Here is a 25,305-nt window from a genome sequence, read left to right as displayed (position 1 = left end):
TTTCCACAAGCTAATGCAATTGACTTAGAAGATTGTTGCATGACCCAGAAGACAGGTGATGGGGATCTGGACTAGAGATGTGGCCGTGGCCATGGGGGATACAGTAACAAAGGTAAACTGTGACTCAGTCCCCAGGAATTTTTCCACATTCCTCATCAGAGAGGGTGGTGAAGAGTTAAGGAGTGATGCGTCCTTTGGAGTCAAAGGAAAGCTCTACTGTCTGGAAGGAATGAACAGCTGGGCCCACAAACAAGTAGCCAAACAGATAACAGAGATGATGGTGGAGGCATTGCTAGAAAAAGTAGTAGCCATGGCAACATACATTCCACAAAGCCATCCAGAAGCTGGGAGCTCAGGGTGACCCGGTAGGGACAAACGCAACAGGAGAACTCTAGCAGTGGAGACAGCATGAAAGCAGCTCAGGCCCGCCAGGCAAGGCGGAGGTGGGGGGTCCCAGGTTTAGCTTGGGGAGTTTGTCCTGCCTTCGTTTGCCTCACCCCCCACCTTGCCCCAACATGCATATAAGGCTTTGGGGTAACCCAGGCTACAGAGGGAGCAAAAGGGCTTCAAGAGACCTCAGAACTGACCTCAGAACTGAGATCTGCCTGAGTCCTTTCCTTTTCTGCTTTTCCTGTCCTCTTCTTGAGCACTTCTCCCCCAGGTCCTCCCTAGCTGTTTCCTAGGAGAAGTGGAGCACAGGATTCTGGGCCAACTAAAACCTTCCGATATCAATGGAGCCCCAAACATTTGCTAATGACCCATTTTAGAAGTTTATGTGGAGTGTGGGGGTAGAGTAAAGCAGCTCAGTAAAGGGATAACTGATGATTTGGGCGGGTCTCAGAAGCAATTACTTAGAGCCACTATTTATCCTATTTTCCTCTACCCACCTTCTTCCTGGCCAGCCTAATTGCCCAGATCCTTTACTAAGTGGCGAAGAAATCCATGTACTCTTCCATTTCGCCCCCAACCTATTTTCTTTTGCTGCCAGAGTCTCTATTTCCACTGCTATTTTTTTTCCAGACTTTAATGCAGCAAACTCTGTGGAACCCTAATTGAATTTTTTTTTTCTTGAATGTGAGAATTTAGAGCAGAGTGGAGCTGAATGGATGCTGTACAGAGGGTCGATTTTATTCCAGCAGAGCATCCTTTTCATGTGCTGGAAAAGACATGACATTAAAGGATAATTTTCCCAAAAAAGGGCAAAATTATGTCTCTCACACAGCTATAAAATGAACATGTGTTAAAGATTTTATTTGACTCATTAATTAAGCGAGAGAACCAGGCAGATGTTACAACTGGATTAAAGAAGTCAAAGAAGCATAAATTTATGCTCCGAATTTGTACAGAGTAAAGGAATGTTGAAATTAATGTGAAAAAGGAGGCAAACTGCCCTTTTTTTGGAGTGGGGGAAGTATCCTCTCTCTCTCTCTCCCTGGGACAAAATTCATTTGCATGTTTATAGACAAGAATTATTTTGCATTGCTGTCGGTTATCTACAATTTTCAGAGTAAAATAGCTCCCATGGAATCAGAATCAGACTAACCCAGAAAGCTGTGCTTTAGACAGGCATAGTTCTCCATTGAAACATAAATTTTTTCTTATACGTTTAGACCAATTGCATGGCTTGGGAGACCTCAGAAAAAAGTTACAATTAACATCTTAAATTCAGATCAATCTGGCCTGAATTCAAATTGATTTAGCTTTAACAGTACATAAGAAACTCTTTTCCTAATGAGTTCCATCCCCTTTGTGTTGTTATTGTCATAAATTATATATTCTAACATTGTGTTAAGAAGGAAATGTGGGTTTAATTGCAATTTGCTTTGCAAGTGCCACGCAATTAACCCAAATCTAAACTTGACCCCATCTGACTTTCATAGAAGGGCATTAAATTGTATTTTATATTGCATTAAACAACCAATACTGCATTAGGTTGTCATAGAAGGAGTCAGAGACCTGTGATCTAGCTCTAGCTTTCTGGCTAAAGTGGTGTGTAATTTTCAGCCTTGGTTTTCTAACCTGCAAGCTGGGGAAGGGCAGACTAGATGTTCTCAAAGCTTCCCTTTTGTTCTCTGTTCCTACTTTTCACGTCAGTGGGCTATTTTCTGTTTCATATTACTGCGCTGGTTAATTTTATGTGTCAACCTGGCAAGGCGATAGTGCCCAGATATTAGGTCAAATACTATTTTGGGTGTTTCCGTTAAGGTGTTTTGCACGAGATTAACATTTAAATTGGTAGACTTTGAGTAAAGCAGACTGCTCTCCATAATGTAGGGGGACCTTATCCTATTCAGTTGAAGGCCCAGTCAGCTGAAAACTTTAATAAAGCAAAGACTGACTTTGCTTTAATAAAAATAAATATATAATAATAATAATAATAATAAATAATAAAAATTAAAAAATAAAAAAACTTTAATAAAGCAAAGACTGACCTCCCCAAGCAAGAAGAAGTTCTGCCAGCAGACTGCCTTGGGCTTGAAGTGCAGCTCTTACCTGAGTCTGCAGCTGGGCTTACTAAGCATCCACAATTGTGTAAACCGATTCCTTAAAATCTCTCTCCTCTCCCCTCTCCCCCTCTATCCCCTTCTCTCTTCCTCCCTCTTATATCTATCTATCTTTATCTCTACATATTATAACATGTATAGAATACCAACAGGATATGTGTGTATGTATATAATATATATTATGTATATATACACACATATACATATAATATGAAATCTCCTCTAAAATCTGATAAAACTTATGATCTTCAGCATATACTCAGGACAGAAAAACAAAGTTTTGCCTACAATGTCAACCTATTCAAAGAACCTTCCAGACCTCTTTCATAAAATCCAGCACATTTATTGAGTAGTAAGAAGAAAAAAGCATCTTTGAAAGTGAGCTTTTCCCCTCTCTGATCGTAGATGTTTCATATTTTGACCATAAAGTGGAGTGAGTGGGTGGCTGTCACGTAACTGACCTGGAGGGCCAGGAGCTTGATTCTCTTCATAACTTCCTAGTAAAGTCTGGCTTTTCCCCCAGGAACTGGAAAGTTAAGGTTTATTATCCTTGATTTTTCTTTGCCATGTCAACACACCCATCTGACTCATGAATTTAAGTCCCAAAGGTAAACAGATGTGATGAGGCCAAGGAAGCTAAGCTAGTTGGAAGTCAACGACCCATTTCATACTGGCGATATGTCAAGACCATTTGGGGCATTACACCAAGGATGCCAATGATTTGTTATGAAATGGGGAGTCCTACAGCATTGTTTTTTTAAGTATGAAACATACCATGATGATATTGGGCTCCTACAATATGTTAGGCTCTATTCACACAGTCATACTAATACAACACACTCACACATGCTAGTTTATGCTAATACAGCATCCCTTCCTATCTTCCTTTTTGTCTCATTTTCTTTTCAGTTTTAATTTTTAAACAAATAAGAAAACTGAATTGATAGTAGAATCAAGTGACCACCTAAGGACACAAAGGTAGTAAGGGGCAAAGACAAGACTCTAACCCAGATTCTCTGGCTATAAGCTCCTACTCTCTCCATTGCATCATAGCACCTCTCCTATTGGTCCGCCATTTCTCTGCCACCCCTCCTATTGAGCTTCCATGGATGAGTGCTTCACATGGAATGCCAAATATGAGAAGATGATGAAAAAGAAGGAAAAGAAACATCAATTCTCAATACACGAATCATTGGCAAGGGAAACAGTGTTGCTGTGAAAACATAGTGCCCACAATGTTTTATTGGTGGGAAGGTAAAGAACACACACACAGACGACTGGTAGAATCTAGATTATGGGACCAACAGGATAATCTTCATGGCTGTTCTAACTGAAGAAAACTCCCAGAATCCTCTATGTGGTTTGCCACATACACCTCCTATATTTAAAAAAAAAAAGAAGAAGAAGAAAGAAAAAAAGACTTGAAACTTCACATTATGGATAACCTTGATGATGAATATGTAGGGTTTTAATTGAACTTATTAAACATCTGGTATGGTCAAGACTCTGACCCAAAGAGGCTGGAGAAGAGCTCTACCACAACAAAATCCCTGGGTTCTGTGTCCAGGAGCTTCTTATCCAGACTTTCCAATGAAGATTAAAATTAGAACTGGATAGACAATGACTCCAAGGGAGAAGTGTTCGATTTTCAGTGAGGGACTGAGAAAGGCCTCATGAAGTAGGTAAAATATGAGCTGACCTTGCATGTTGAGAGCAGTTTCAGTTGGTAGAAAATGGAGGGAATTGCATTTCCAGCTGAGAAACACATATGGAAGTGAGAAAGCACATGGTGTTTAGGGGAAATGAGGCCAGCTGCTGTGTCCAGCACACAGATAAGTAAGGGCTATGGTAAGAGATGAGGCTGGCTCTACTGTAAGTTTTGAATGTTAGGATAATGAATGTATGGAAGATTTTATTAAAGTTACCAGTTCTCCATTCTTCATTCTGCAAGAGAGGTATACATCACTAGTTATTGCTGTGGGATTTTTCCATGTCTCCTTTGGAGGAGTACATGCTTCTGCCTCCTTGACATTGGGCTTGGTCATGTGACCTGCTTTGGCCATGACACATGGACCACATATGCCATGTTTGAATAGAAACCTAAAGAGCCGTTCTTTGTTTCTAATACCTCTTTTGCTTTTTTCCCTCTGCCACCAAAATGCTTATCCCATGGAGAAACTGCTTCTTCAGCTAAATTCTAGAATGCAGATGACCCATGCAGCAAACCCACTTTTAACCCCACAATGATCCATAACTAACATATAACTGAATAAGAAATAAACATTTGTTGTTATAAGTAACTGAAATGTTGGGGTTGTTTTTGCCATAGCAAAACCAGCCAGCAACTATTTTTTGTTTACTTTATTCTGAAGGCAACGGATTTGGTAAGACAAAATATTTCCCTTCTCCCTTCCCTGGCAGGTCTATGAATATAAATGGTGAACAAAATCTTATTTTAATTTCTGACTATATTCAGAGTCAGTTGTTTTTTCCATATCAGAAACATTCTGGGGGGATAGAATAACAATTAGCTTAATACTCAGTCCTTGTAGCCACTGGATCAGATTCACCTGGAATCCATGTAAATCTGATAAAGATTTACTGTGGGCTTCCAACACTTTGTAGCTGATGGCAGCAGAAATATCATTTCCTTCCAAATTGTTAAGGATATCATCAACTTGCCAGATAGGAATAAAGATTTCAAATTTAAACTTGAAGCTTTATTTTCCAGTGATGGAATATTCCATTTAGGCTCTGCAAAGAAATAAACAGACAGACACTTCATGCTGGGTTGACCACCACGGATATGGCCTGCACAGTGTTGGAAGTTTGTGGTGCCTCCGATGTAAGTAGACTCAGAGAGGATTCATCTTTACTGGCTTAATGAGAAGAATCTGAGAATGCATTTGTTAGCACCTCTATATCTTTTCTTTGTTTGTTTTAAGCAGGATCCATGCCCAGCACAGAGCCCAATTCAGGGCTTGCACTCACGACCCTGAGATCAAGACCTGGGTTGAAATCGAGTCAGACACTCTACTGAATGAGCCACCCAGGCACCCCAGCACCTCTATTTCTTGGGTATCACTTCACTGTGTACCCAGTAAGGGTCTTCATTCACCAGGTAGTGTGGAAGGGAACATGACAGGTAGAGAGTGCATGAGCTTAAGTCACACTAGTAATAGTGATGATAACAAAGAAATAAAAAGAGAAAGATAATGGAGTCTGGATTACTAAACCTCAATGGCAAGAATGGCTTATACTTTATTAGTTGCAGATTCTAGAAGGAGATTATCTAAGGAGAACAGCTTTTTCAAAATCCCTGAAACAAAGTTTCTCACTTATAAAATGGATGTAATAACACCTCTTTGCTATAGTGATTGTGAAGATAATATGATAAAATAAATGTAAAGTACTTGGCATATGGTAGATGCCCAAAAATTTTGTTGGAGGTTTTTTCAACTTTTAGTTTTAAACCCACTTTTCACCTGAATGCTTTTCTCTAACCTTATCAAAATTCTACAGTATTTGGATTTACCATCACATCAAGGCCTTCCCTGACTTCAGTCTGTGATACTCTACCTTCTCTGAAATAGCAGTAAAGGCCATAGATTTTTTTCAGATGTATTGATTCACTCATTCTTTTTTTTCCCCCCATTTCTGAAGTACCTATTTTGTACCAGGCACTGTTTTAAATGTTGGAAATGTAATTATGAACAAAGTCTCTGCTCTCACTAGGTTTACAGTATAGTGGGAGGAGAGACATAATTAATAAACTAATAAATATATGCCAAATCAAATAATGATAAGTGCTATGAAAAAAAACTAGGGCAAGCAGAAAAAGGAATGCCAGAGTGGAAGGCCTTTTATATCAAGTGGTCAGGAAAGACCTCACTGAGTGATTCTGGAATAGAGGCTGAGAGCCATAAAGAAACTTGGGATGAAATTTCAGAGTAAAGCATCTAGCCAGTGCAAAGGCCCTGAGGTCGGAGAAAGCCTGGTGTGTTCTGGAAAGGACACCGGTGTGGCTGAGCAGAGTGAGCCAGGAAAAGAATGATAGAAGATTAAGTCAGAGAGGTAGCACCTGGAAGGTGATGAGAAGGTCTTTGATTTTTAGTCTGAGTGAGTTGGGAATCCATGGGAGGGTTTTGAGCAGAGAAGTTACATTATTTTACTTAGATTTTTTTAAAGGTTCACTCCATATGCTGTGTTGAAAATAGATTTCAAAGGAATAAGGACAGAAGGAGAGATGAAGTTAAGGGGCTTTTGCAGTAAGAGGTGAGAGACAAGATGGTAGTAATGGAGGTGGTGAAAAGTGGTCAGAGTCTGGGTATATTTTGAAGAAGGAACAAAAAGAGCTTCTGATCAATTGAGAATGTGATATGAGAGAAAGAAATGAGTCAAGGATGACTCCAAGTTCTTTGGTCTGCCCAACTGGGAGGATGGGGAAGATTGGGAGAAGTAATTTTGGGCAGAGGGACAACAGTGTTCATTTTGGTATTGGTTGAGTTTGAGATATCTACGGGAGGATCAAGTGGAGAGCCAGTAGGCAGTTGGATATGTGAATCTGGATTAAAGGGAGAAACCTCAGCTTCAAACATGAATTTCAGAGTCAAAGCATATAAATAAAATGTAAAGCTGTGAGATTGGAAGTACTGAAAGAGTTTTCAGGGCTTGGAAGGGGAGACTGAGAAGGAGCAGTCAATATGGGGGACTGAGGATGATGTCCTAGAAGCCAAGTGAAGAAAATATTTGAAGAAGGAGGAAGTAATCCAATGTATAAAATGCTGCCATTAAGTTGGATAAAAGAAGACTGCAAATTGGCTCTTGGATTTGGTAACATGGAGGTCATGAAAATCTTGATAAAAACATTTTTAGGAGAGCAGTGTTGAGAATGAAAGCCTGGCTGGTGTGTATTTAAGAAAGACTGGAGAGGGAGGAGATGGAAATAAGAGATTTGCTGCAAATAAGAGCAGTAGCTACAGGGCAAAGAGGGGTCAAGGGAGATTTTCTTTTATTTGTGTAGGGCGGATGGTAATTCCACACGTTTGTATACTGTTGGGAATGACTCCACAGGAAAAGAAATATTGTCAATCAAAAACCAGAAGAGGTAATTGCTGGAAATACGTTTATAGCCAGGCAAGAAGGGGTGGAGTCAAGTGCAGAGCCGGCTGGCTCATCCAGGGCAGCATGGAGGAACGCAGGACGTTTCAGTGCAGATACAGTTAGTTGGTGGGTGTGAAAGTTGGGAGAATAGGGAGGATCTCTTCTGAGAGTTTCTGGTTTTCCCTCTGGTGAACTAGAAGGAAAGGGAGGTACAAGGATGGAGGAGGCACTGGAGACTCCGAGAGAGGGGAGAACATGTGAAAGGGTCATGTAAGCAAGCAGAGGACGGGCCGGATCTTTACAATGTAGCACCCTGTCAGCAACAGCACCATGTCCAGCAGCAGCACAACGTCCAGCAGCTTGAAGGCCCCACTGAGGCTGGGAGTCGTGAGTTGAATATGAGACTTGTCAGTGTGACTGTGGACATTCCCTTCAGCTGCTGTCAGTTGCCGGGGTGCAGGGGAGGAACAGGATGGAGGCTGGATTGAAGTAGGGTTTCACCTGGCATATGTGAGGAAGGAACCAAAGGAAAAGCAACTAAAGGGAATGTGAATAAAGACAGTAAATACAAGTGAGTGAGTGTTAATGTTGGGCCATGAAACATAAACTGAGTAAGGGGCAAGTGAAGACCTTAGGGGAGCAAGGGACAGGGAAAGAGATGGAGTATAGGTTTTGGTGAGGTTGAGTAATTATTAGGGTTGGACTATTGAGGGAAGTGTCTTGGAAAGGTATGGTCAGTGGTCTGAGAGTAGGATGCACAAAACAGCCAGGTCCATGGTATGACTGCAGACTAAGGTGAGGCAGAAGACAGCCCTCCCTTCATCACTACCACCTGGGCCTTATGTTCCCAGTAAGCACTTATTGGAGAGGAGCTGTGTCTTGTAAGTCTTTGCCCGTCTTCCCAAGCATCTAGCACAGTCTATGGGTATATCGGGGCTTTGCTGAAGTTTATGAATTAAGTGTTGAACAAAAAGTTCAACCATTGAGAAACACAGAAAAGTCAGGGCCATGAGACTCAGATTTTCTGCTAAAACTACCACTTTCTGCACTCCCCCCCCATTATTGCCAATCCACTAGTGTCAACTAAAGGGTATCCCTTGCCTTAATGGGATTAAAGTAATGCTGTCAGTTATCCAAAGCCAACCACAGAATTCCATGGCTAGAGGTCATTTATAATTTGTTAAAGCGTGAATTTGGACTTAATCGTTTTGAGTCTTAGCTGGTGAGTGAGAGTAGCCTGCTATTAGGGTCTACCTCTCAGGGTTGCTATGTTATTTTATAGCTATTATCAGCTCTTCATCTACTCTGTGAAGGGAAGAAAATGAATTACTTATAAAAGCTGTCCTAAAATTGCGGTTTCATTGGGGGAATCCATAGAGGTGCCTGCATACAAACCTCAAAAATGTAAACAAACAAACAAACCCAATTTTCACATGCATTTTCTTTAAATGGGCTCTCTGCGTTAATCTGTATTTCAACATATTGCTAAATACTCAGGTCCAAAAGTACCAAGCATTGGGAGAAATGATCTTCAGCCAAAATTAGCATTAGTGACAAGCTCAAGGAAATGACAGAATAAACCTTTTAGGGTCATGGGCTGTGAGAACGAAAATAAACCAAGATTAAAAACAAAACAAAACAAAACAAAACGCCACACACCTTGTCAGATAAAATGGACTGCCTTACCCAGCAGTGGAGGGATGATTGGGAGGCTGGGGCTTAGAGGGATTGATCAAATCTGATCACACAGCAGCTTTGGCAAGGATGATTGGGGGTTTCAAATTTGTGTTTTGGCAAAAGCCTGCTTCCTCTCTGCTCATCCTGCCCAAAGAGGCAATGCATTCAGAGGGACCAGGCAGAAGAGTAACCCTCTACCTCAACCCCAAGTAGTCCTCACTTGGTGTGGCTGTGGGCACCCCACGAATCTCACTGACCGTGTCCTCACAACCACCCTAACACCACAGAGGTTAATGTCTCACTTTGAGGATATAACTGGGAGGCTCAGAGGGGCCAAGACATCTGCTCAAGGACACCCAGCGCACGCATAGCAGAGCAGAGTGAGTCAAAGCACAGCTTGTGGGTTCCAGTCAAGTCTTCCCCATACCCCAACCAGCCCTACATTTGTGAGTCCAGCTTGATGGGGACCTTGTCAGCTCGCATGGGGCATTACTGGCTTACTGATGTACATGTCAACCATAATTACCGTTTGGAAGGAAAGAAAGTCCCCGAGGCAGGTTTTCAGCCTTGATTTAAAGAGGATTGTGTCTTCCTTCATTCTGTCTCCTGTTTCTTCATCTTCTCATTCTCTCTGCCTGCTGTTAGGTCACAGGGGGCTGTTATATATCTCAGCTGAACACTCTCCCCTGTGCCTTTTTCTTCCAAACCAGTTTTCTGACTGATATAGATTAATTTTCCCAAGATGCTGGCTTCATTACTGTTTTAAAAACATTCAGTTGTTGTCTTCTCAGGATCACGTACAAGCTCCTTGCCTTGACATTCAAGGCCTTCACAATTTGGCTCCAAACTATCTTGTAACCTTATGCTCTACTCCTCCGCCCCTTGTCATTCCCAGACCCAAATGTTTATGTCCTGTGTTCCCTCCTCTTACACCTATTTATTCAATTTCTATTCTTTTAAAGCTGAGGTCCATTTTTACCTCTGCCAAATCATTCTAGCACTCTGTGACTTTCAGGGCTTCTGTTTGCCCCTCCAGATCCACTTTGCACCCTGCTCTGAGCTCCAGGAAGTGAGTGCCACAGGGGGGGGTTCCCTTACTCTCTAAATACTGAACTCTTGGGGCACCTGGGTGGCCCAGTCAGTTAAGCATCTGCCTTCAGCTCAGGCTCTGATCAAGCCCCAAGCCCTCTCTGCTCTCTGCTCTCTGCTCAGCGGGGAGTCTGTTTCTCCCTCTCCCTCTGCCCCTTCCCCGCTTGTGTGTGCTCACACGCGCTCTCTCTCTCTCAAATAAATAAAATCTTAAAAAAAAAATACTGAACACTCTCTGTGGGTTTCTTCTACCCAACACTTACCTTTGTAAATAGTCTTTGAAAATAAAGTCTCCCGTAATTTCCCAATTCAAACTTGACATTTGCTTCCCACCAGGCCCCTGATAGATATCTTTTCATTCCCCTCTGTACTCCCAGGACTTTATTGCTTTAAGCCTTCATATACCATATCAAAGGCTGCCTTAAATTAGTGGTCATTTCCCTCTATGGTTATATATTTCCAGCCTGACTCAAGTTTCCCGAAGGCAGGAAATACATATTGTGCCCCTATGTGTGCTTTACCACCTCCCATCCCGACAAAACTCAGCACATATTTTATTGTTACATGTCCCAGTGTAAAGAACACCTAAATTGATTAGAAAAAGCAGACCTACTTAGAGTCTCAAAAAACACACACTGAAAGTATCTAATTATAAAGGAAATAGGTAATTAAATGATGCCAGGAGTTGATAATGATATATTGTACCTTCCTTCTCCAGGTAATTGGTTTCAATTTAGCTCTGTTTAGAATTAAGCAAATCATTACGATGACTCAAAGACATCTCCACTGGCCTGTTAAGTTCCCAGCCAGTCAAAGGACAGCTGCCAAATTGGTACCAGCTTGAAGGATGGTACCAACTTGAAGAATCTGACACCCACATTTTTGTCCCTTAGAAATGGCTTCTAAAAGACCTGGAAAGCAATTCACCAGAAATCTTGAAAACAACCAAGGTTGCTATAAAAGGTAAATCTATCTCCTACAATTTTTGTGAATACTAAAATAATAAATACAAAATACCTAGCTCAAAGCCTGGCACAGGGTATTATTCAGTGGGTTTCTCCCTTCCCTCTTGTATTCAGATGCATTTGCATGATATACATACACAGTATAATTATATTGAAAATGTAGAGTTATATATACAAAGTATACATTGGTTTAATTATAAATGTGTTGCAAACGTTAAATGTAGCATCAACATAATACAGACTGTGCTTTTGGAAACTTGAACTGAGACAAAATGTATCTGCTTTTAATTATAGTAAATATGCAATACATTAAGGGAATTAACCATTTCCCAAAATTCACAAGCAAGAGAATCACTGCCTGAGACAATTTGCTGAGAATTAAATGTAAGCTGTATAGTGTCTTTGTGGTTATTGTGAATTACAGATATAAAAATGTTTTGATTATTTTATTTAATTGCCCTAGGTATTGTAATTGGCTATAAGCCTAATCTCTATAAATTTTAAAAAGATGCTTTAAGAGGAAAGACCACTGATTCAGTTGACAAGAAAAGGAAGTTATAAAGAACTAGCTAAAAAGTATCTTTATTTCCTTGTAAAAATCTGATCAGTAATGCAAAATTGAGGAATGCATGACACTGAGTTCCAGCTCTAGGTTGGATTAGAGGAAACGGGGCTACTTCAGATGACCTCCATCTTTGCTTCTCTCCTTTCCTGCTTTCCTTATTCCTTTGCTACTTTGTTTCTGGAGCTCTGCTTCTTTGTTCTTGGTTCTACAGTCCGGCGGCTTCTGGCTCTCTGTCTTTTTCTGTAGGTCCCCTGGGTTCCTCTCCATTTTACTCTTGGTTGAGTCTGTGTGTCTCAAGTGTCTCAAGTCAGGGGTCCTTCTAGAAAGTCAGTCACCACTCACAGAACAAGGCTGTGGAGCCAGACTCTGGCGTTTTCTCTGCTCCCAACATGGTGGTCTAGGGAGGGTGTCATTTGATACCTGCATTTGAGACACTCCTCAGAGTCGTCTGTGGACACGGTTGGCACCAGTGTAGAACAGGCACGTCGCACCTGCCCTCTGGCTCTCCAAGACAATAGATGTTGCCAATTAGGAGATTTCAAAGTGCCAAAGAGTATCTTAGCATCAACAAGGCAGGTATTACCAATTTATAGATGAGGCTCAGGACCATGCCAGCTGATTTCCTGGGGAAGTGGGGGGAAAATATTAATAGTTACTGAGCATCTACTTGTTTGGGTGTCCTATGCACTTCCTTTGTGTCACGTCATTCAAATGGTCAGAAAAACTCCTTGAAATATGTGTTGCTTTACAGATGAAAAAACTCTTAAAAGGTTAAATAACTTGCCCACAATCACAAATCATGAAATGGTAGAGCCAGAATGTCAACACAGCTCTTTCTTGTACTGAACTAGGCCAGTTCATGAAGGTTGGAGTGGGATCAGAATGTTGGACTAGAAGGACAACTATATTCGTAGAAAGCGCTATTTAACAGACCAGCAAACTACCAGCATCAAGAACACACATGAGTAAGTAGTAGCTCCCTGGAGTCTGAGGTCTGGTGGCTGGCTCCGTGCCTTGGCTCAAAGCCCCTTATAACCCAGCCTTGAGTGGAGTCTCATCAGCTCTTAAGGGCCCATCACCTATCACACAGGAAGGTCCCACTATGCCAATTATATCCTGTATTCATTTCTTGCCATTTTGTCCAGCCTGCTACAGATCTGACCATGGCCTTCTAATGAGTCTAAGGCCCTTACTTTTCTTTTTGCTGATTTTTGGTGGCACTGGTTTGTGTATTTGGCTTCATGGGTCTAAAAGAATTCCATTCTATAAGAAGACCCCCAAAGACACGATTTAAGAGTTGTTCCATTTCATTTCATTCAGACAACAATGAACCAGGAAGTTATCTAGTATAAAAAGGACTTGAAATGGGAGCACAGCCATTTCAGAGTGTTATACTTGGGCTTAAGATTTCCACTGTGGGCAGAAAGAAATGGCTGGCTATAAGATTTCATCATTACAGATTGCATTGTTGCAGCTCAAACTCTCAGCAGACAGCCAGGGACCTGTGAGTCTAAAAGAAAAAAGCAAAAGGCAAGAAATCAGGCCAAAATGGGGCTACAGCTCTCCACAAAATGGGAGCATTTAATGTAGTTCACTTTGCCGCTTCCACCATTGTTCCTGAGGCACAGCTATAGGAAGCAGGGCCATCTGCCACTCCTACAAAGGCATGGCAGAGAGTCTAATTTTCCAACTCCACGAAATGTCCCTGGGTCAGAGTAACAAGTGAAAACTCAAGACTGCTCACCCTCTCCTAGACTCCCTTCCAAAGGAGAAGCAATTCACAAGGAAGTCTCTGCTGAGGTCTGTGAGATGCTGTAGATTTCAACAACACCCATAAGCAGCTACCACAAATTGAGAACATCACATGTTTCAGGTGTGTCATTCATCTCATCTCATATGAGCCTCACAACCATCCTCTAAATACCTATTTTTAAGATAAAGATACTGAGATCTGGAGTAGGTTAAGTGACTTGCCAAAGTTCACACAGCAGCAAATGGCTGAATTAGCACTCAAATCCAGGTGTGAGTGAGACCCAGACCACCCTTTGTCTGCTAGGCTACACTGTCTCACCATCTGAATACCCAGGGTCTGCACTGACCACACCTATGGTGACCAATCAAAGATTCCAACTCCAGGAAAAAAAAATCAAAACGTCTTCAGGTTAGGTAAATTCAGTTTTAGTTCATAGACTCATAAATTTTAAAACAAACAAATGAATAAACCAAGGTAAGAATTTTGTGTTTTCTTCTGCTTTTAAGGCTTTTTGCCCAGTTTGACATTGTCTGGGCTTGATGCCAGCCCCCTCCTTTTTCTTCAGCTTTCTTTGACCACCAGCTCTGACATCCCATCCAGTTCTAGGCTGTCTTGGCTCTACCATTTTTGACCTCCTGGCTTATATCTTAGCTCTATCCTGGCTCACCCCAACTGAAAAACCTACTCCTTTGGCATATTTCATACCTGGAGCTCTTACCTGAACACCTCTTAATGAGTTCAGCAGACCAAGTTCATGAAACAGCTCTCGACAGAGGGGTTCTGGGAAATGGGTGGGAGTTGAGATGAACCTCCTCGATTTCTCCACAAGGCCTTGATCTTCACATAAGTCCATCTGCACAGGATCATCCAGGGCACAAAAAGAACTACCTGCCCAACCAAAGTTAGGTAGTCAAGTTCTGTTGGAGCTCTGTGGTTGATTGTTGGGTCACTAATGTTGGAGAGCTGGCACCAATGATGTGTATAGGGATTCAGGTCTACTGAGTCCTGGTTCAAGGTACAGTGGTGGGGCTCCCAGGCATAGAGGAATAGGAGCTGGGATGTGTGTGTGTGTATGTGTGTGTGTTATTCTGACTCAGCAGGTGCAGTGCAGGAAGGTTGTGTTGGGAAGAAAGCTAGAAGCTGTGATTCAAGGAAGAAAAGATAAGTGGCTGCAGGATAATTAGGAACCTCAAGTAATCTTTACTTCTCATTCTCCATCTTTTACTTCCACAAACCCTTCCTCCTTTTTCCTCACTGGTCAATTTATTCACTCAGCAGATAGTATATTTTATCAGAGTTCCTAGGATTCTGCATTCACTCTATTCAGGGAAAAATTTATTCTCATCCAATTTCTTTATGAAGAAGAACATTATTCAAAATAGCCTCCACATATCCTTTCTGGAGGGCATTATTGATTCTACTGTATCATCTCGCCCTGCAAGATATTTCTCCTTAAAGAAAGCTTAAGAAATGCTCAACTGCTTCTCATAAAGAAGTTCAAGGTAAGATTCAGACCCAGCATCCATCCAGAGATCTGTGTTGTTACCTCAGTGCTATCAATTCCATATGAGACTGGCATAACAGTCTGAGAGATTTCCCAGTTCTAAATGAATGATTTGATCTTCCACTGGCATTCCATTGTCCTTAAAATCAGGGGCAGAAAAGAAGAGAAGGAAGGGAGCAGAGAAAAACAAGGAGGGAAAAGGAAGAGAAGGGGAGGGCAGGAGGAGGAAAGGAAATGAAGGAAAAAAAATAGGCTTTTCACCTTGCTGATCCATGCATGTAGTAGATGCTCAGTAAATGTTTGTGGCAGAACCCATGAGTAGTTATCTCTGAACAAAGTCCTTCAAGATTGGATAAGAATTTGAAGGTGCTGACAAATGGTATTCTCTTTGGCAGAGCAAGTTCCAATTTTTGTTGTTGTTGTTGTTGTTGTTGTTGAGTAGTTTGCAGTTTGCTTAATGATGTCGGCTCGGGTACAATATCATCATTTCTAGCTCTAGTACCATTTTTAAGTTCTCACTACCTGTCAAGAACTGTGTCTGACACATGATTTTTTTTCTAATCAATTCCATAACACTGGATATACATTCTATTTTTTCATTTTAAAGATGAAGACAGTGAAGCTTAGAGAGGTTATGTCACCTGCCCACAATTAAATAGATAGGGAAGAGCGTTGCTGGATATTTATCCCAGTAGGTCTGGATTCATCCTGTATGCATTCAAATACCTTCAACCCCTTATAACTGAATGCTAAGGAAGACACAGGAACTCCAAACATTACTTGGGGTATGTAATTTACACAGTGGATAAATGTTCTGAAAGAGAAACTATTTTACCCTTATATAACATTTTAGAGCGTATTAAGTACCTCTACAGATACCGCTTTATTTGATCTTCGTGCAAATCTTATGAGACGTTATCTTTATTTGTATAGTCTAGAGAATATCTAATTTTATTGTATCAGAAAGATTGGAAAACCTGCCACAGGGCTCATGGACAGAAGTAGCATAGCCAGAACTAATCTCAAGATTTTTGTGGTCTTCACCTTGTAAGTTCACATCCCAAAGATAGCAAGGAATCCTAAAAGACTGAACAAGAGAAGCAGTCAGCAGACGGGCTCTCGTCTAACACTATGGAAACAGAATTGAAAGTTGAATATGGGCTAAAATATAATGCTTCACTCATGTACTTTTAAAGAACACATATAGCAACCACTTTCCAGGGGTAATTGTGCATGGTTTCTATAGCGATAGGATTTATTTCCAGTAGAATTTGCCAACTTGAAATGGGTTTCTTCTCATTGAAAGAAACAAATAAGTTCAACGATAATTGTTTTTCCATTCTACAAAGATCATAATGTTTGGTTATGGCAAAGAGACAATAATTCTCACCACAGAGGAAACAAGAGATAAGGTCACCATTGTTTGTCTGGAACAAAATGGAGTCATTGGTCTTGAGTTGCAGCAAAGTGCCAGACATGCCATGCCCAGACCAGAGGTCAATGCAGTGCCAGCAAGTATACTAGAACACATAGAAGTTTAAATTGGCCTTCCTTAAGTAGAAAAAAAAAATTTTAAGAGAAGAATGATTTTCTTCAGAAAGGGTAGCTTTGCCTTGAATGGAGCAGGAAACCCAGAACTAGAAGAAAAGAGTAGTAATGAAAGCTAACAGGGACAGTGTTTTCTCTGTCAACACCATTCTGAGATCTCCCGTGCATGTCTCAGTTACTCTCCCAACAACCCGCAAAGTCGGTACTATTTCTATCCCTGAAATACAGCTGTGAAAACCGATGCACAGTGGTGGGTCTTGCCTAAGCACACACGGTTCGGGGAAGGCAGAGTGAACATTTCAGTTCTGGAAGTCTGGCCCCAGAAGCTGCACTTTTAACCCCTCTTCTAAGCGGGCAAGGAAATCAAAACAGGAATGTTTTTTGCCTAAGCTCCCACAGGATCCTTTTTTAAAAGATTTTATTATTATTATTATTTATTTATTTGAGAGAGAGACAGAGAACACACACACACACAGGCAGGGGGAGCAACAGGCAGAGGGGAGAGGAAGAAACAGGCTCCCCACTGAGCAGGGCACCCTATGCGGGACTAGATTCCCAGACCCTGGGATCATGACCTAGCTGAAGGCAGTCACTTAACCAACTGAGCCACACAGGTGCCTCCACAGGATCGTAAGTGACCAAAGTTAAGATTTAATGCTGCAGATTCACTGGCATTTCCATCAATCCACACTGGCCCTTCATGCTCAGGCTCAGGTACCAGGAGAAGGGAGACTCCCAGGAAGCAGAGTGGTGAACGCCCTAACACCCATTTTTCTCATGGTTTTTTTTTTAAGATTTCATTTATTTGACAGAGAGAGAGAGAGAGAGACATCACAAGTAGGCAGAGAGGCAGGCAGAGAGAGGGGGGAGGAAGCAGGCTTCCTGCAGAGCAGAGAGCCCGACGCAGGGCTCAATCCCAGGACCCTGGGATCATGACCTGAGCCGAAGGCAGAGGCTCTAACCCACTGAGCCACCCAGGCACCCCTTTTCTCATGTTTTTTAATAACACACTCATTCCTCTAGTTTCAAACAACTCTCTCCGGAACGCCCTTGCCAGCTCAAACCCTGTGAAAGCTACTCTAAGAATATGCCTGAGTTTTGGTAGTGCTACAATTTGATTAGCCGATAATTATCGAGCCTCTGATTTGAGTTTGAAGTTCCTTTGCCAAAGAAAATTTGTCATGTTTGGAAGAATGGGGTTTGATCTTTCTTTCAGTCAAGGAGTGATGATGCAGTAAAATGGCTGCATTCAGCACACCAGCTATCTTTGCTGACCTTGTGGAAAAAGTATCTTCATGAAAAACAGGGACTTTGGCAGCGAAAAACCAAGTTTGTCCATGAGCTGAGGCATGAAGATAAACATAGGGGAGGCAGTTTTGTATAGTAAATAGTAATGCCACTTCCACATGGGGGTCAAATCTCAGTTCTAATATCCACAAGGCCAGTAATCTTGAGCAAGTTATGTAACCCTTCTAAGGTTCAGTTTCCTCCTCTATTAAATGGCGCTAAGAACACCGCCTCCATAGTGTTGCTAGAATTAGGCAAGATAATCAACATAAGGCAGTTGGAACAGTATCTGGCACACTGGGGGCCTCACCCCCTGCTTCCTTTTTCCTTGGCCCTCCAAAGATACTGAACTTCTCTTACTTCTCTTAGTTCCATGTTCTCTAAGCTCTCTAAACTCTGTGTGGAAGGCTCTCCCGTTAGTGTCTTCTTGAAAACCCTACTTTACTCTTCAAGTTTAACTCACATGTTTCACGACTCACCCAGACAGTCTTCAACATCTCTCCCATCCTTCCACTGTTTCTAGGAGCCCACCATTGTGATGTTCTTTACACAATAATAATTGGCCAGCATGTCTTTCTCTTCATACCACTCCTTGGGTGTGCCCAGCACAGAGCCTGGTACGTGGTGGGCATTCAATAAACAAGTTACTGATTAGAAAAATAGACAAATACTGTTTTTCACCATAAAGTCCAGGGTTATGTTCAATAAAATAAGAAAATCTTCTGGAGGTATTAACAACCTAATGCAATCAATTAGAAAGGATTCAAATAATAAAATATAAAGTGCAGTCCCATTTCAGTTTTAATTAAACTCCGAAGCTTTAGAAATGACAATTCAAATATAATTAGACCCAGAAGATATTTTAGATCATTTTGTGACAGAAGGAGATTTGTGAGGTCAGTGGAAGGAGGCTGATACCAGGACCCAACTTGTATAAGAGAAATTCCACAGGATTCAAATTAATGTCCCAAACAGCAAATTACCATTTTTTGGTCATTTTTATCATTTTTTTTGCCATGTCATAAATATTCTGAATAATAAAGCACTAAGAGGTTGGGTATATAAAAGCATACCATTAACTAGGTATTGTTTTCACACTAAACTAAGGGTCTATGGAAACAGTTATATCCCTTTTGTTGTTTCAAGGGGATATACAGTTCTGGGGCAGTATCTTTATAATGGAACTAGAGCTAAGAGCTAGGTCTGGAAACCAGCTTCTCTGGCCTACGCTGCTTTAGCAGGTAAGATACCAGCAGACTGATAAGGGCAGAATATTTTCACATTTGCTAAACGAGAACTAGGGGAATATGCTCTAAAGAAAATTTTGTAAAGACACACTACAGAATGCCAGCCCTCAGGTAGTCTGCTGACCAGCCATTGTAAGGCTGGTCAGTGGTATGAGGGTAAAGGCTGGGTATCCCATAGGCCTCTGGGAAAATGCCCCACAGAGCGAGGGAAAAGCAATGCTTACTCTCAGACAGGTCCCATAAGAATTTCTCACCTGTGGCCAGATCACTCAGGATCTCTCAGGGTTGGAGAAGACCTGTAATATGAAAAGCTTATATAGATCACAGTTGCTATTGTAGACTCCATCTGCAATGTCATAGTCAGAAGTGTGTGTGTGTGTTTACATGTGATAAGAACACCATTATCTATTCCTTAAGATGCAGGACAATCTGATACTTTTGAAAACATCAATACTGGGGAGGCAGAGTGTGTCCAGACTGACACTCACAGAATCCAGTCTATAGGGCTTTTTCTGGCTGAGTCAAGGGGTAGCTGTGTATGTTGTGTATAGGCTGCAGAATCTGTGTTTTTGCAAGACTGAAATCATGGCAGGTCCAGAAATGAATGCCCAATTCCATTTTTCTGGTATTAAAAAAAAATTTTCAACACTTATACTCCCACAGGGAGAATGAATTGTGAACTGGCCACATGCAGAGGCATTGCTTTGATAGTCTGATACTTCTAGTTAACGTCTAAAAACTCTCCAGCTGCAAAAGCCATATATGAACTCTAAACAGTCTGTACCTCATCTGTTAAGTTCCCATGCCTGGACAAGCTAATGTCAACTCACCATGTGATACTCCGTTTGTACAATAAATGATGAGCCTGGAAAGAAAAGAATCCAGTATACATTTCTCATCACTTCCCCACTAGGTTATCTCTAGGTTTTCATGGAGCAGTGGTTATTCCCTAATCTGATATCTCCCTCCATGTGGTGGGCGCCCAGTGCAATAAATTCTTCTACTATCTTCAGCTTCCTTGATTCGTCCCCAGAGAAGAGGGTCTACTCTTACTGGTGACTTCGGGAGGGAAACCAGGTAAAGAGAGCTCAGACCTTTCCTCTATCCTTATTCTAGGGAGTCAGAAAGCAAGGATTTTATTCTGATTCTCAATTATAAGTTCTTCAGAAGGAGAGTTCCATATGGGAGACTGGTGGCTTGTGACAGGTGGGTACGTCTGCCCGATTCTGGAGTATTGTATTAGAAATCTCATTCCACTGCACCTAAACCACATTCGCCAACATACATATGGTTCAGAACTGGGTTGGGGAAAAGGGGTATACTTATGGGCTCCCTGTAATCTCAATAGATTTGTAGACTCATTTGATATTACACATGGTGTTACCACCCTGTCTTTGTCACAGCAGGACAGATGGCAGTATCTAATGAGTGGCCTCTGGTCCTTTGGGGAGAGGCCCAGTCCTTAATGGATTTCCAAGATAAAAGCCTTCACCCACAGTGTTTGCCAGTCTCTGCAGTGGGAATATCCACACCATGGCTGGTATCAAGCTATACTTGGGACATCATTGAACAGAGTTGGGAGGAGATGTTCATAATCTATTCTCTCTAGTCAGTGAAGAGCCAACTCCACAATCCACTTCACCCCTTTAGAGACAGAGAACATATCCTTCCACAGGAGTAGATGCCTCTGGCACATGGCTGGATGCACACCTTTGAGGTCGAATTCTTGTTTGGTGATGGTTTGCTGCCTTAAGAACTGGCTCAACTGCAGAGGAAGGCCAAGCCTTTGTGTCATATTCAGTGGCAAGTCTACTGTCAGTTCAATACATAATTAAAGGAAACAAGATGAGAACAAGGCCACTGCAGGTGGCCACACCAGGAGCCAGCCCAGCATGGATTAGAAGGAATTTCTTTCTTCTTCTTTTTTTAATTCTATTTTATTTTTTCAGTGTTCCAAGATTCATTGTTTATACACCACACCCAGTGCTCCATGCAATACATGCCCTCCATAATACCCACCACCAGACTCACCTAACACTTCCTCCCCTCCAAAACCCTCAGTTTGTTTCTCAGAGTCCACAGTCTATCATGGTTCATCTCTCTCTCTGATTTCCCCCAATTCACTTTTCCTTTCCTTCTCCTAATGTCCTCCATGTTATTCCTTATGCTCCCCAAGTAAGTGAAACCATATGATAATTGACTTTCTCTGCTTGACTTATTTCACTCAACATAATCTCCCCCAATCCCATCCATGTTGATACAAAAGTTGGGTATTCATCTTATCGGATGGAGGCATAATACTCCATTGTATATATGGACCATACCTTCTTTATCCATTCATCTGTTGAAGGGCATCTTGGCTCTTTCCATAGTTTGGCGATTGTGGCCATTGCTGCTATGAACATTGGGGTACATGTGGTGCTTCTTTTCACTACATCTGTATCTTTGGGGTAAATACCCAGTAGTGCAATTGCAGGGTCATAGGGTAGCTCTATTTTTAATTTCTTTTTTTTTTTTTTTTTTTTTTTTTTAAGATTTTATTTATTTATTTGACAGAGAGAAATCACAAGTAGGCAGAGAGGCAGGCAGAGAGAGAGGAGGAAGCAGGCTCCCTGCTGAGCAGAAAGCCCGATGTGGGGCTTGAACCCAGGACCTGGGATCATGACCTGAGCCGAAGGCAGCGGCTTAACCCACTGAGCCACCCAGGCGCCCCTATTTTTAATTTCTTAAGGAATTTCCACACTGTTTTTCAAAGTGGCTGCACCAACTTGCATTCCCACCAACAGTGTAAGAGGGTTCCCCTTTCTCCACATTCTCTCCAACACGTTGTTTACTGTCTTGTTGATTTAGGCCATTCTAACTGGTGTAAGGTGATATCTCAATGTGGTTTTGATTTGAATCTCCCTGACGGCTAATGATGATGAACATTTTTTTCATGTGTCTGTTAGCCATTTGTATGTCTTCTTTGGAGAAGTGTCTGTTCATGTCTTCTGCCCATTTTTTGACCTGATTATTTGTTTTGTGTGTGTTGAGTTTGAGGAGTTCTTTATAGATCTTGGATATCAGCCCTTAGTCTGTAGTGTCATTTGTGAGTATCTTCTCCCATTCCGTGGGTTGCCTCTTTGTATTGTTGACTGTTTGCTTTGCTGTGCAGAAACTTTTGATCTTGATGAAGTCCCAAAAGTTCATTTTCACTTTTGTTTCCTTTGCCTTTGGAGACATGTCTTGAAAGAAGCTGCTGTGGCCAATGTCAAAGAAGTTACTGCCTATGTTCTCCTCTAGGATTTTGATAGATTCCTGCCTTAGGTTGAAGTCTTTTATCCATTTCAAGTTTATCTTTGTGTATGGTGTAAGAGAATGGTCAAGTTTCATTGTTCTATACATAGCTGTCCAATTTTCCCAGCACCATTTATTGAAGAGACTGTCTTCTTCCCACTGGATATTTTTTCCTGCTTTGTTGAAGATTAGTTGATCATAAGTTGCAGTCCACATGTGGGCTCTCTATTCCATTCCAGTGGTCTATGTGTCTATTTTTGTGCCAGTACCACGCTGTCTTGGTGATCACAGTTTTATAGTAAAGCTTGAAATCAGGCAATGTGATTCCCTAGTTTTGTTTTTCTTTTTCAACATTTCCTTAGCAGTTTGGGGTCTCTCCTGGTTCTACAGAGCAGAGGGAAAAGCTCTGCTCTTAGAATTGTTTGTTCCAGAGGATCTGCCAGACCCTTGCTAATTCAATTCTCTTTTCCCATTCCGGGCCCTTCCCTATCGTCGCCCCCTTCACCTTGGATCGTGTTCAAGAAATTTGATGAAAAAGAAAATGTGTCGAACTGCATCAGTTGAAAACCTCAGTTATAAAGGGTATTAAGAACCAGTTGATAGAACAATTTCCAGGTATTGAACCATGGCTTAATCAAATCATGCCTAAGAAAGATCCTGTCAAAATAGTGCGATGCCATGAACATATAGAAATCCTTACAGTAAATGGAGAATTACTATTTTTTAGACAAAGAGAAGGGCCTTTTTATCCAACCCTAAGGTTACTTCACAAATATCCTTTTATCCTGACACATCAGCAAGTTGATAAAGGAGCCATCAAATTTGTACTCAGTGGAGCAAATATCATGTGTCCAGGCTTAACTTCTCCTGGAGCTAAATTTTACCCTGCTGTAATAGATACAATTGTTGCAATCATGGCAGAAGGAAAACAGCATGCGCTGTGTGTTGGAGTCATGAAGATGTCTGCAGAAGACATTGAGAAAGTCAACAAAGGAATTGGCATTGAAAATATCCATTATTTGAATGATGGGCTATGGCATATGAAGACCTATAAATGAGCCTCAGAAGGAATGCATTTGGCTAAATACGGATATGGTGCTGTATCTGTGTTTGTGTCTGTGTGTGACAGCATGAAGTCAATACCTCTGTGGTTATGCTGAATAAATTCAACAGATGCTAAAAAAAAAAAAAAAAGAATTGTTTGTTCCAGCACTTTGAAAAATGCCGATGGAATTTTAAGTGGGATGTCATTGAAAGTATAGATTGCTCTGGGTAGTATAGACATTTTAACAATGTTTATTCTTCCAATCCATGAGCATAGAATGCTTTTCCATCTTTTTGTGTCTTCTCCAATTTCTTTCATGAGTGTTCTGTAGTTTCTCGAGTATAGGTCCTTTACCTCTTTGGTTAGGTTTATTCCCAGGTATCTTATGGTTCTTGGTGCTGTAGTAAATGGGATCAATTCTCTAATTTCCCTTTCTGTATTTCCATTGTTAGTGTGTAAGAAAGCAACTGATTTCTGTGCATTGATTTTGTATCCTGTCACATTACTGAGTTGCTGTATGAGTTCTAGTAGTTTGGGGTTGGAGTCTTTTGGGTTTTCCATATAAAGTATCATGTCATCTGCCAAGAGAGAGAGTTTAATTTCTTCTTTGTCAATTTGAATACCTTTGATTCTTTTTGTTGTCTGATTGCTGTTGCTAGGACTTCTAGTACTATGTTGAACAACAGTGGCAAGAGTGGGCATCCTTGTTGTGTTCCTGATCTCAAAGGGAAGACTGTCAGCTTTTCCCCATTGAGAATTATATTTGCTGTGGATTTTTCATAGATGGGTTTTATGAAATTGAGGAATGTTCCCTCTATCCCTATACTTTGAAGAGTTTTAATAAGGAATAGATGCTGTATTTTTGTCAAATGCTTTTTCTGCATCAATTGAGAGGAACATGTGGTTCTTCTCTCTTATTGGTTTGTTCTATCACATTGGTTGATTTGCAAATATTGAACCACATTTACATCCCAGGATAAATCCCACCTGGTCATCGTGGATAATCTTTTTTTTTTTTTTAAAGATTTTATTTATTTATTTGAGAGAGAGACAGTGAGAGAGAGCATGAGCTAGGAGAAGGTCAGAGAGAGAAGCAGACTCCCCGTGGAGCTGGGAGCCCGATGCGGGACTCAATCCCGGGACTCCAGGATCATGACCTGAGCCGAAGGCAGTCGTCCAACCAACTGAGCCACCCAGGCATCCCGTGGATAATCTTTTTAATGTACTGTTGGATCCTATTAGCTAGGATCTTGTTGAGAATCTTGGCATCCATATTCATCAAGGATATTGGTCTGAAATTCTCCTTTTTTATGGGGTTTTTGCCTGGTCTGGGGATCAGGGTAATGCTGGCTTCCTAGAAAGAGTCTGGAAGTTTTCCTTCTGTTTCTATTTTTTGAAACAGTTTCCAGAAAATAGGCATTATTTCTGCTTTGAATGTTTGGTAGAATTCCCCAGGGGATCCATCAGGTTCTGGGCTCTTGGTTTTTGATCACTACTTCAATCTCGTTACTAGATATTGGTCTGTTCAGGTTGTCAATTTCTTCCTGATTCGGTCTTGGAAGTTTATAGGTTTCCAGGAATGCATCCATTTCTTCTAAGTTGCTTAACTTATTGGCATATAACTGTTGATAATAATTTCTGATTATTGTTTCTATGTCTTTGGTGTTAGTTGTGATCTCTCCCCTTTCATTCATAATTTTATTAATTTGGGTCCTCTCTCTTTTCTTTTGGATTAATTTGGT

General features: G+C 41.3%; 2 pseudogenes; both read left to right on the top strand.

The window, feature by feature from the left end:
- The first annotated feature begins 19,827 nt into the window (after positions 1 to 19,827).
- Positions 19,828 to 20,015, top strand: LOC125100082 (ATP synthase membrane subunit K, mitochondrial-like; annotated as a pseudogene).
- Positions 20,016 to 20,423: 408 nt separating this feature from the next.
- LOC125100024 (malignant T-cell-amplified sequence 1-like) lies at positions 20,424 to 23,712 on the top strand (annotated as a pseudogene).
- Positions 23,713 to 25,305: the final 1,593 nt, after the last annotated feature.

This window comes from Lutra lutra, chromosome 1, assembly GCF_902655055.1.
Source record: "Lutra lutra chromosome 1, mLutLut1.2, whole genome shotgun sequence".
In the NCBI taxonomy this organism is placed as follows: domain Eukaryota; kingdom Metazoa; phylum Chordata; class Mammalia; order Carnivora; family Mustelidae; genus Lutra; species Lutra lutra.
This window is presented reverse-complemented; position numbering and strand designations above follow the sequence as displayed.